Source organism: Triticum aestivum, chromosome 2B (genome assembly GCF_018294505.1).
Source record: "Triticum aestivum cultivar Chinese Spring chromosome 2B, IWGSC CS RefSeq v2.1, whole genome shotgun sequence".
Lineage (NCBI taxonomy): Eukaryota > Viridiplantae > Streptophyta > Magnoliopsida > Poales > Poaceae > Triticum > Triticum aestivum.
This window is the reverse complement of record NC_057798.1, coordinates 621594685-621607227: the sequence shown is the minus strand read 5'-3', so window position 1 is coordinate 621607227 and position 12543 is coordinate 621594685.

The following is a 12543-nucleotide window of genomic DNA, read 5'->3' as shown; positions in this document are numbered from 1 at the left end:
GTCTTGAAATGGTCGAGACATAAAGATTTATATATTGGAAGGCTATGTTTGGACACCGAAAAGGTTCCGGGTGGTTCGGGCATTTTTCCGGAGTACCGGGAGGTTACCGGAACCCCTCGGGGAGTTAATGGGCCTTAATGGGCCCATGTGGAAGAGAGGAGGAGGCGGCCAAGGTGGCCCCCCCAAGCCCAATCCACATTGGGAGGGGGCCCGGCCGCCCTTTCCTTCTCTCCCTCTCCCTCTTCATTCTTCTCCTACTCCAACTAGGTAAGGGGGGAAACCTACTCCTACTGGGAGTCGGACTCCCCCCTTGGGCGCGCCATGAGAGGGCCGGCGCTCCCCTCCTACACTCCCTTATATACAAGGGAGGGGGCACCCCATAGACACACAAATTTATTGTTTAGCCGTGTGTGGTGCCCCCTCCACAGATTTCCACTTCGGTCATATCATTGTAGTGCTTAGGCGAAGCCCTGCGTCGGTAACTTCATCATCACCATCATCACGCCGTCATGCTGACGAAACTCTCCCTCGACCTCAGCTGGATCTAGAGTTCATGGGATGTCACCAAGCTAAACGTGTGCAGATCGCGGAGGTGCCGTACCTTCGGTGCTAGGATCGGTCGGATCATGAAGACGTACGACTACATCAACCGCGTTGTCATAATGCTTCCGCCTTTGTTCTACGAGGGTACATAGAAAACACTCTCCCCTCTTGCTGCTATGCATCACCTAGATAGATCTTGCGTGATCGTACGAATTTTTTTGAAATTACTGCGTTCCCCAACATTCCCCTCCAAAGAGTGTCTCCGCATGATCGCGTCTTGCACAAGGTTTACCCTTCCGCATAATCAGTTGGTGGTTTCGGTGAAGGCTGCTGCTTGTGGTGTTAAAGCGGCTGGCCAGCTATCTCAGGTTTGGGTGCTTGTGGATGACGTTCTAGTGGGCCTTCGCTCGTCCTCTTTTCTGATGGCTTTTGGTGCTCTGATTGGTAAACCTCTGGAAGTTGATGCTGACTCTCTGGATAAGATTGGCCCGGTTCGAATCAAGATTTGGTGTGTGGACCTGATATGTGTTTGTGGATCTATTGATGTGTTCCCCTCTCCTGATGGTGTTAGATTGCGGGTTCGGGTGGAGGGGGCATAGGCTTTCCAACCCCCCACCTCCTCCTCCTTCCAATCCCGCGGACAAGCAGGACAAGAATGGTGATGACAAGAAGGATACGAATGGTGATGGGTCTATGGGTGGGCAGAACCATAGTGGGGGTTCGGATCTGCGCTTCACGCAGTCTGAATGGGATGAGCTGGAAGAATCTGAGCGGGAACTCTTCAAATCTCAAGCTCCTATTGATAAGGCCCCATGCGAGATGGCGGCTGCTCTAGTTTCTGCTCCCCTGGCGCCTTCTAAGGATATATTGCTGAACAAGGGGCCCATGTCCACAGTCACTCCCATCTCGGGGGTCTGCTCCAACCTCCCAGGCCGCCCGCTCTCTCCCACCCGCTCTGGCATTGAGGACCTGCCTCCTTCTCCCGTGCATGCTGATGATGTATCCCAGTCCAAGAGAAAGAAGAAATCTATGGTGCGGAAGTTCTTTGTGAAGAGCAGGGCCTCCTCGGGCTCCAAGCAGTCTATGACAGGCATTTGCCGTCGACTGGACAAGGATCTGGGATAGGTGTCTCGCTCGGGCCCTGCCTCAGCTTCCCCCATGGCTCGGTCGCCTTTGATTCAGTCGCCTACCTCCATGGCCCGCAAGGGCAGACGGGTGCGCGGCGCAGGTGAATCGGTGGTGGCGCAGGCGGAGCATCGTGATGCTGCTAAGGATCTCCCTCCCCCAGGTAATGCTCACAGCCCGATTCCCCCTCTTCCCCGATCCAGCTTGTTTTACCTTCTCTGTCTGACGATCACCTGTTAAATATCATGTCTGACGTGGGAGTTTCAATTGATACCGAACAAGGGCCACCCTCTCTTCTCTTGTCTACTATTAAGGCCAATGAGATGACCCAGGCCACTCTTGCGAAGGCCAAAGAGGTCGTTGCCTCTACGGCTTCGGGTTCTGGTGTTCCTAGGGATCGGGTTGAGGGTCTGGAGGTTGGTAGTGGCCAACCACATCCCAGTACTTCCAGGAAGGTCATCCCCAAAAGATCAAAACCCTGCGTCGCCCCTAGCAGGTCGAGCCTCTATATCAAGAATTCCTCATATAAATGAAAGCCCTTTTCTGGAACATTAGGGGTTTTGGTGCTAGGGGGCGCCGAGACCAAATTAGAGATGTTGTCCGTGGTGATAATATTGATATAGTCGGGCTAGTTGAAACTTTTATAGTTTCCTTCTCCCGCAATGAACTTTCTGCAATTGCGGGCATGGACAGATTCGACTAGCATGTTCTACCTTCTTCGGGTCACTCGAGAGGGATTCTGATTGGATCAAAAAGGGACGTGTTTGACTTTGTGGTTTTTGATCATGGAATCTTCTGGGCAAGTATTGTTATCTATTACAAGATTCTAAACACTCTGTGGGAATTCATGGTTGTTTATGGCCCAGCAGACCACTCACTGACCTCCATATTTATGGTTGAACTTTCTGCTAAGATCGAGGCGTGTAATATTCCGATCGTTATCAGCGGCGATTTTAAACTCCTTCATACTCCCTCGGACAAGAGTAATTCTAACTTCTACTAGCCTTTCGTGAATGCTTTCAATGATTTTATTAGAAACTGCGCCATTCACGAACTTCCTAGGGTTGGGGCCCGCTTTACCTGGTCTAATCATCAGGTCACCCCTAGCAGGTCGATGCTAGATCAGGTGTTAATCTGCTCTAGGTGAGACTCCCTGTTCCCTCAGGCCTCCCTTCTCACTAAAGTGAATGTGGGTTCTGATCACACACCTCTTCTTCTTGATCCTGGGATGCACCAAGATAGACCCTCCTCCCACTTCTAGTTTGATGCTTCTGGGTTACTTGTGGAGTCTTTCTCTGACATGCTAGCTATTAAAATCATAAATCTCTTGGCCCCTCAGCCTCGATCCTTTGCCCATATGGATGATTGGCATAGATGCTCCTATGAGCTGAGTAAATTTCTTAGGGGTTGGTCTCGTAACCATGCTGCTGAGGAACAGTGGGTGAAGAACTCTCTGGAGGCTCAAATTGTGGATCTCAATTGTACGGCTGATTCCTTGGGCCTCTCGGATGCCAGTTGGGCTTTGCATTATAACCTCGAAGCTGCCTTGATGCAGTTGTATCAACAAGCGGAAACTTATTGGCGCCAACGTGGCACCTTGAACTGGACGCTAAAAGGGGACTCTCCTACTGCCTATTTCTTTGTTATTGCCAATGGTCGCAGAAGATGCTACTACATTAACAGCTTGATCATTAATGGTGTTCGGTCTTCGGACCAATCTCTAATTCTCTCTCATGTGGTGGAATTCTTTTCTTCTCTATTGGGGGCCAAGCCTACTGCTGGCTTTACTATCTCTCCAACCCTGTGGGATGGTAATATGAAAGTTTCGGTAGAGGAAAATGAGGCCTTGATGATTCCTCTTTCAGATAAGGAAATTTGGGACGTGGTTAACTCTGCCAATCCCAATATATGTTGCCTCTGGCCTAGACGGGTTCTTGATCCCCTTCTTTAAGAAATTCTGGCCGCAGTTGCGGCAGTTGGTTTGTCATGTTATCAGGGGCTTCTGTTTGGGTACTATTGATATATCTCGCCTCAACTACGCGGTGATCACCCTGATCCCTAAATTAAAGGTGCTGAGTTGATTTCCCAGTTCAGGCCTATTGCGCTTATTAAAATTTTTTGCGAAATTTCCAGCTAAAGGCTTTGTGACCCGCCTCTCCCCTATTGCTCATAGAGTTATCAGCCCTTACCAATCTGCCTTCATTAAAGGGCGTTCTATTTTAGATGGGATCCTTTGCCTTCATGAAATTGTCCATGACCTAAAAGCTTGTAACTCTAAAGATGTCATCCTTAAACTGGATTTTGAGAAGGCCTACGATTTAGTCAGTTGGCCTTTGCTGAGACAAGTTCTTTTAGCGAAAAGCTTCGATGGGGCCTATGTTCATCGTATTATGCAGTTGGTCTCGGGGGCCACACTACGGTCCCTGTTAATGGTCATGTTAGCAACTTCTTCGTCAATGGCAGGGGCCTGCCACAAGGTGACCCTGCATCCCCTGTTTTGTTCAACTTTGTTGCCGACGCTTTCTCCCGCATCTTATCTAGCACTGCCCATCATGGTCATATCTCTCCGGTAGTTTCCCATCTAATTCCGGAGGGTGTTACCCATTTACAATACGCAGATGACGCCATCATAATGGTGTAATTAAACAATGCTTGCATTGCCCACCTCAAGTTCATCCTCCTCTGCTTCGAGGCTGTTTCGGGGCTGAAAATCAGTTTCTCTAAAAGTGAGGTCATTGCCACTGGTGTTGATGATACTGAGGCGCTATGGGTGGCCTGGCTTCTCAACTATAAGTTGGGATAATTTCCCTTTAAATACCTAGGCCTCCCTATTTCGCCAGATTTGCTTCACTCAAAAGACTTTGCCCCTGCTGCCTCCAAGGTGGGTAATAGGGTTCTCCCCTGGCGTGGCAGGTACAACACTAATGCTGGGAAAGTAGCGTTGATTAATGCATGCCTTTCATCCCTACCTATGTTCCTAATGGGATTTTATCTTATCTCGGCCGGGACCCATGCGGGCTTTGATAAGCATAGAGGTGCTTTCTATTGGAATGCAGCAGACAACAGGCGAAAATATAGGCTTGCTAAGTGGCAGCTCATGTGTAAGCCAAAAAACTTTGGGGGTTTGGGCATCATTAATACCTTTGTCATGAATAAATGTCTGTTGATCAAATGGTGGTGGAAGATCATGTCTAGTAGGGCTGGTTCTTTATAGTATTCTATCCTTAAAGCAAAGTACTTTACCAACTCTAGCCCGATGTTTGCCAGGGCTCGGCGTGGATCGCAATTCTGGAAAGACCTTGTTAGAGTCTGACCTCTTTTCCTCGATCATGTTAAGTTCATAGTAGGAGATTGTTCCTCAGTCCGCTTTTGGCTTGATTGGTGGTGCGGAGACTCACCTCTCTCTATGAGCTTCCCTATCCTTTTTTCTTATTGTCCTGACCCGAATATCTCCATCATGGAGGTGTCGGCTAATAATTGGGAGATGCCCTTCTGTCGTTCCCTTTCTCTTGAAGAGTTGGAAGATTGGCAAAGTCTTTCTGCCTTATTCCCCACGCTGTCGGGGGCTTCGGGTTCGGTGGTTTGGCCTCTTACCACCTCGGGCCGCTTCTTTGTCAAGTCTTTATATTCTAAGCTTATTGGCGGTGCTCCTACTAATAGGTTTTCTAGTATTTGGAGGTCCCGTGTGCCTCCGAAAATCAAGATCTTCCTCTGGCAAGCCTTCAGAGGGTGTCTCCCTGCTGCCGATCAAATCTGCAAGAGGAATGGACCGGGCTCGGAATTTTGTGCTCTTTGTGGTGCTTTGGAAAACACGAATCATATTTTCTTCAGTTGTGTGCTTGCTAAGCTTGTTTGGAGCTGCGTCAGATCCTAGCTCCAGGTCACTTGGGATCCCTCGTCCTTCAATGACTTGAGAGGTCTTGCCAATTCTTTGGTTGGCATGACAAAAAGGGTTTTCTGGGTTGGCCTGGGTGCCATTTGTTGGTCGCTATGGACTACTAGAAACAAATTTACGATCAAACATGTGTTTCCTTCTAAACTTGCCGACTTTCTTTTTAAATCTTGTATCTTTTTGCAGCAGTGGAGATTATTGACTAAGCCGGAGGACCGGGATGCTCTTGATCTTCTCATATCTAAAGTTCGGGCCTCGGCGTTGTCTCTATCTGGGCAGGCTCTTGGTTTCTAAACCTCCGTGTTTTGGAGCTCCTTCGACTTAGCTGCTGGTTTTGTCTGTCGTAGTTTCTCCGGGCTGCGTGCCGTGTCTGGCAGGGTTCCATGTATTCTACATACTTTCCAGTTCGTCTATGCGTGCCCATGGTCGGGTGAACTTGTGGTTGTTGCGTTTGCGTTGGTGGTAATGTTGCTCTGTGACTCTGCCGTGTGGCTTTATTTATAAAGTCGGGCGTAGGCCTTTTCTCTATAAACAAAAAGTTTGATTATAATACTTATCTCCCTTCGTTAGGAGGCACTTTGTATTCTGCGAATTGGTACCCCTCATGTCGCAACCTCGGGGACACTCTAGGGGAGCCAAACCCTACCGCCGCCAGCCCCTACTCGCCGGCAGATTCCTATTGCCATTGCTGCCAATGTTGGCCGCTGGGGCGGCGGCGCCCGACATCAAAGGTGCTAGGGAAAGGCTGTTGGGGCGGTGTTGGGTTTCGTAGTAATTTCAAAAAATTTCCTACGCACACGCAAGATCATGTGATGCATAGCAACGAGGGGGAGAGTATTGTCTACGTACCCAACGCAGACCGACTGCGGAAGCGATGACACGACGTAGAGGAAGTAGTCGTACGTCTTCACGATCCAACCGATCAAGCACCGAAACTACGGCACCTCCGAGTTTGAGCACACCCTCAGCTCGATGACGATCCCCGGACTCCGATCCAGCAAAGTGTCGGGGAAGAGTTCCGTCAGCACGACGGCGTGGTGACGATCTTGATGAACTACAGCAGCAGGGCTTCGCCTAAACTCTGCTACAGTATTATCGAGGAATATGGTGGCAGGGGGCACCGCACACGGCTAAGGAACAGATCACGTGGATCAACTTGTGTGTCTTGGGTGTCCCCTTGCCTCCGTATATAAAGGATCCAAGGGGGGGGTGCGGCCGGCCCTAGAGGAGGCGCGCAGGAGGAGTCCTACTCCTACCGGGAGTAGGACTCCCCTCCCGTTCCTTGTCTAACTAGGAGAGGTGGAGGGAGAGAAGGAATGGGGGGGGGCGCCGCCCCTCCCTCCTTGTCCAATTCGGACTAGGGGGAGAGGGGGCGCGCGGCCTGCTGTGGCAGCCCCTTCCTCTTCTCCACTTTAGGCCCATAAGGCCCATTAACCCCCCGGGGGGTTCCGGTAACCCCCCGGTGCTCCGGTTTTATCCGATACTCTTCCGGAACCCTTCCGGTGTCCGAATATAGTCATCCAATATATCAATCTTTACGTCTCGACCATTTCGAGACTCCTCGTCATGTCCGTGATCACATCCGGGACTCCGAACAACCTTCGGCACATCAAAATGCATAAACTCATAATATAACTGTCATCGTAACCTTAAGCGTGCGGACCCTACGGGTTCGAGAACAATGTAGACATGACCGAGACACGTCTCCGGTCAATAACCAATAGCGGGACCTGGATGCCCGTATTGGCTCCTACATATTCTACGAAGATCTTTATCGGTCAGACCGCATAACAACATACGTTGTTCCCTTTGTCATCGGTATGTTACTTGCCCGAGATTCGATCGTCGGTATCCAATACCTAGTTCAATCTCGTTACCGGCAAGTCTCTTTACCCGTTCCGTAATACATCATCTCACAACTAACATATTAGTTGTAATGCTTGCAAGGCTTATGTGATGTGTATTACCGAGAGGGCCCAGAGATACCTCTCCGACAATCGGAGTGACAAATCCTAATCTCGAAATACGCCAACCCAACATCGACCATTGGAGACACCTGTAGTACTCCTTTATAATCACCCAGTTACGTTGTGACGTTTGGTAGTACCCAAAGTGTTCCTCCGGTAAGCGGGAGTTGCATAATCTCATAGTCATAGGAACATGTATAAGTCATGAAGAAAGCAATAGCAACATACTAAACGATCGGGTGCTAAGCTAATGGAATGGGTCATGTCAATCAGATCATTCTACTAATGATGTGACCTTGTTAATCAAATAACAACTCATTGTTCATGGTTAGGAAACATAACCATCTTTGATTAACGAGCTAGTCAAGTAGAGGCATACTAGTGACACTTTGTTTGTCTATGTATTCACACATGTATTATGTTTCCGGTAAATACAATTCTAGCATGAATAATAAACATTTATCATGATTATAAGGAAATAAATAATAACTTTATTATTGCCTCTAGGGCATATTTCCTTCAGTCTCCCACTTGCACTAGAGTCAATAATCTAGATTACACTGTAATGATTCTAACACCCATGGAGCCTTGGTGCTGATCATGTTTTGCTCGTGGAAGAGGCTTAGTCAACGGGTCTGCAACATTCAGATCCGTATGTATCTTGCAAATCTCTATCTCTCCCACCTGGACTAGATCCCGGATGGAGTTTAAGCGTCTCTTGATGTGTTTGGTCCTTTTGTGAAATCTGGATTCCTTTGCCAAGGCAATTGCACCAGTATTGTCACAAAAGATTTTCATTGGACCCGATGCGCTAGGTATGACACCTAGATCGGATATGAACTCCTTCATCCAGACTCCTTCATTTGCTGCTTCCGAAGCAGCTATGTATTCCGCTTCACATGTAGATCCCGCTACGACGCTTTGTTTAGAACTGCACCAACTGACAGCTCCACCGTTTAATGTAAACACGTATCCGGTTTGCGATTTAGAATCGTCCGGATCAGTGTCAAAGCTTGCATCAACGTAACCTTTTACGATGAGCTCTTTGTCACCTCCATATACGAGAAACATATCCTTAGTCCTTTTCAGGTATTTCAGGATGTTCTTGACCGCTGTCCAGTGATCCACTCCTGGATTACTTTGGTACCTCCCTGCTAAATTTATAGCAAGGCATACATCAGGTCTGGTATACAACATTGCATACATGATAGATCCTATGGCTGATGCATAGGGAACATCTTTCATATTCTCTCTATCTTCTGCAGTGGTCGGGCATTGAGTCTTACTCAATTTCACACCTTGTAACACAGGCAAGAACCCTTTCTTCGCTTGTTCCATTTTGAACTTCTTCAAAATTTTGTCAAGGTATGTGTTTTGTGAAAGTCCAATTAAGCGTTTTGATCTATCTCTATAGATCTTAATGCCTAATATGTAAGCAGCTTCACCGAGGTCTTTCATTGAAAAACTTTTATTCAAGTATCCCTTTATGCTATCCAGAAATTCTATATCATTTCCAATCAGTAATATGTCATCCACATATAATATCAGAAATGCTACAGAGCTCCCACTCACTTTCTTGTAAATACAGGCTTCTCCGAAAGTCTGTATAAAACCAAATGCTTTGATCACACTATCAAAACGTTTATTCCAACTCCGAGAGGCTTGCACCAGTCTATAAATGGATCGCTGGAGCTTGCACACTTTGTTAGCTCCCTTTGGATCGACAAAACCTTCCGGTTGCATCATATACAACTCTTCTTCCAGAAATCCATTCAGGAATGCAGTTTTGACATCCATTTGCCAAATTTTGTAATCATAAAATGCGGCAATCGCTAACATGATTCGGACGGACTTAAGCATCGCTACGGGTGAGAAGGTCTCATCGTAGTCAATCCCTTGAACTTGCCGAAAACCTTTTGCGACAAGTCGAGCTTTGTAGACAGTAACATTACCATCAGTGTCAGTCTTCTTCTTAAAGATCCATTTATTCTCAATTGCTTGCCGATCATCGGGCAAGTCAACCGAAGTCCATACTTTGTTCTCATACATGGATCCCATCTCGGATTTCATGGCTTCAAGCCATTTTGCGGAATCTGGGCTCACCATCGCTTGTTCATAGTTCGTAGGTTCATCATGATCTAGTAGCATGACTTCCAGAACAGGATTACCATACCACTCTGGCGCGGATCTTACTCTGGTTGATCTACGAGGTTCAGTAGTATCTTGATCTGAAGTTTCATGATCATTATCATTGGCTTCCTCACTAACCGGTGTAGGTGTCACTGAAACAGTTTTCTGTGATGAACTACTTTCCAGTAAGGGAGCAGGTACAGTTACCTCATCAAGTTCTACTTTCCTCCCACTCACTTCTTTCGAGAGAAACTCCTTCTCTAGAAATGATCCATTCTTAGCAACGAATGTCTTGCCTTCGGATCTGTGATAGAAGGTGTACCCAACAGTTTCCTTTGGTATCCTGTGAAGACACATTTCTCCGATTTGGGTTCGAGCTTATCAGGTTGAAGCTTTTTCACATAAGCATCGCAGCCCCAAACTTCAAGAAACGACAACTTTGGTTTCTTGCCAAAACACAGTTCATAAGGCGTCGTCTCAACGGATTTTGATGGTGCCCTATTTAACGTGAATGCGGCCGTCTCTAAAGCATAACCCCAAAATGATAGCGGTAAATCTGTAAGGGACATCATAGATCGCACCATATCTAGTAAAGTACGATTACGACGTTCAGACACACCATTGCGCTGTGGTGTTCCGGGTGGCGTGAGTTGTGAAACTATTCCACAGTTTTTCAAATGTACACCAAACTCGTAACTCAAATATTCTCCTCCATGATCAGATCGTAGAAACTTTATTTTCTTGTTACGATGATTTTCAACTTCACTCTGAAATTCTTTGAACTTTTCAAATGTTTCAGACTTATGCTTCATTAAGTAGATATATCCATATCTGCTCAAATCATCTGTGAAGGTGAGAAAATAACGATATCCGCCTCGAGCCTCAATATTCATTGGACCACATACATCGGTATGTATGATTTCCAACAAATCTGTTGCTCTCTCCAGAGTACCGGAGAACGGTGTTTTAGTCATCTTGCCCATGAGGCACGGTTCGCAAGTACCAAGTGATTCATAATCAAGTGGTTCCAAAAATCCATCAGTATGGAGTTTCTTCATGCGCTTTACACCGATATGACCTAAACGACAGTGCCACAAATAAGTTGCACTTTCATTATCAACTCTGCATCTTTTGGTTTCAACATTATGAATATGTGTATTACTACTATCGAGATCTAATAAGAATAGACCACTCTTCAAGGGTGCATGACCATAAAAGATATTACTCATATAAATAGAACAACCATTATTCTCTGATTTAAATGAATAACCGTCTCGCATTAAACAAGATCCAGATATAATGTTCATGCTCAACGCTGGCACCAAATAACAATTATTTAGGTCTAATATTAATCCCGAAGGTAGATGTAGAGGTAGCGTGCCGACCGCGATCACATCGACTTTGGAACCATTTCCAACGCGCATCGTCACCTCGTCCTTTGCTAGTGCCCGCTTATTCCGTAGTCCCTGTTTCGAGTTGCAAATATTAGCAACAGAACCAGTATCAAATACCCAGGTGCTACTGCGAGCCCTAGTAAGGTACACATCAATAACATGTATATCACATATACCTTTGTTCACCTTGCCATCCTTCTTATCCGCCAAATACTTGGGGCAGTTCCGCTTCCAGTGACCAGTCTGCTTGCAGTAGAAGCACTCAGTTTCAGGCTTAGGTCCAGAGTTGGGTTTCTTCTCTTGAACAGCAACTTGCTTGCCGTTCTTCTTGAAGTTCCCCTTCTTCTTCCCTTTGCCCTTTTTCTTGAAACTAGTGGTCTTGTTAACCATCAACACTTGATGCTCCTTCTTGATTTCTACCTCCGCAACTTTCAGCATTGCGAAGAGCTCGGGAATAGTCTTGTTCATCCCTTGCATATTATAGTTCATCATGAAGCTCTTGTAGCTTGGTGGCAGTGATTGGAGAATTCTGTCAATGACGCAATCATCCGGAAGATTAACTCCCAATTGAATCAAGTGATTATTATACCCAGACATTTTGAGTATATGCTCACTGACAGAACTGTTCTCCTCCATCTTGCAGCTATAGAACTTATTGGAGACTTCATATCTCTCAATTCGGGCATTTGCTTGAAATATTAACTTCAACTCCTGGAACATCTCATATGCTCCATGACGTTCAAAACGTCGTTGAAGTCCCGATTCTAAGCCGTAAAGCATGGCACACTGAATTATCGAGTAGTCATCAGCTTTGCTCTGCCAGACGTTCACAACATCTGGTGTTGCACCAGCAGCAGGCCTGGCACCCAGCGGTGCTTCCAGGACGTAATTCTTCTGTGCAGCAATGAGGATAATCCTCAAGTTACAGACCCAGTCCGTGTAATTGCTACCATCATCTTTCAACTTTGCTTTCTCAAGGAACGCATTAAAATTCAACGGAACAACAACACGAGCCATCTATCTACAATCAACATAAACAAGCAAGATACTATCAGGGACTAAGTTCATGATAAATTTTAAGTTCAATTAATCATATTACTAAAGAACTCCCACTTAGATAGACATCCCTCTAATCCTCTAAGTGATCACGTGATCCAAATCAACTAAACCATGACCGATCATCACGTGAGATGGAGTAGTTTTCAATGGTGAACATCGTTATGTTGATCATATCTACTATATGATTCACGCTCGACCTTTCGGTCTCCGTGTTCCGAGGCCATATCTGCATATGCTAGGCTCGTCAAGTTTAACCTGAGTATTCTGCGTGTGCAAAAACTGGCTTGCACCCGTTGTAGATGGACGTAGAGCTTATCACACCCGATCATCACGTGGTGTCTGGGCACGACGAACTTTGGCAACGGTGCATACTCAGGGAGAACACTTCTTGATAATTTAGTGAGAGATCATCTTATAATGCTACCGTCAATCA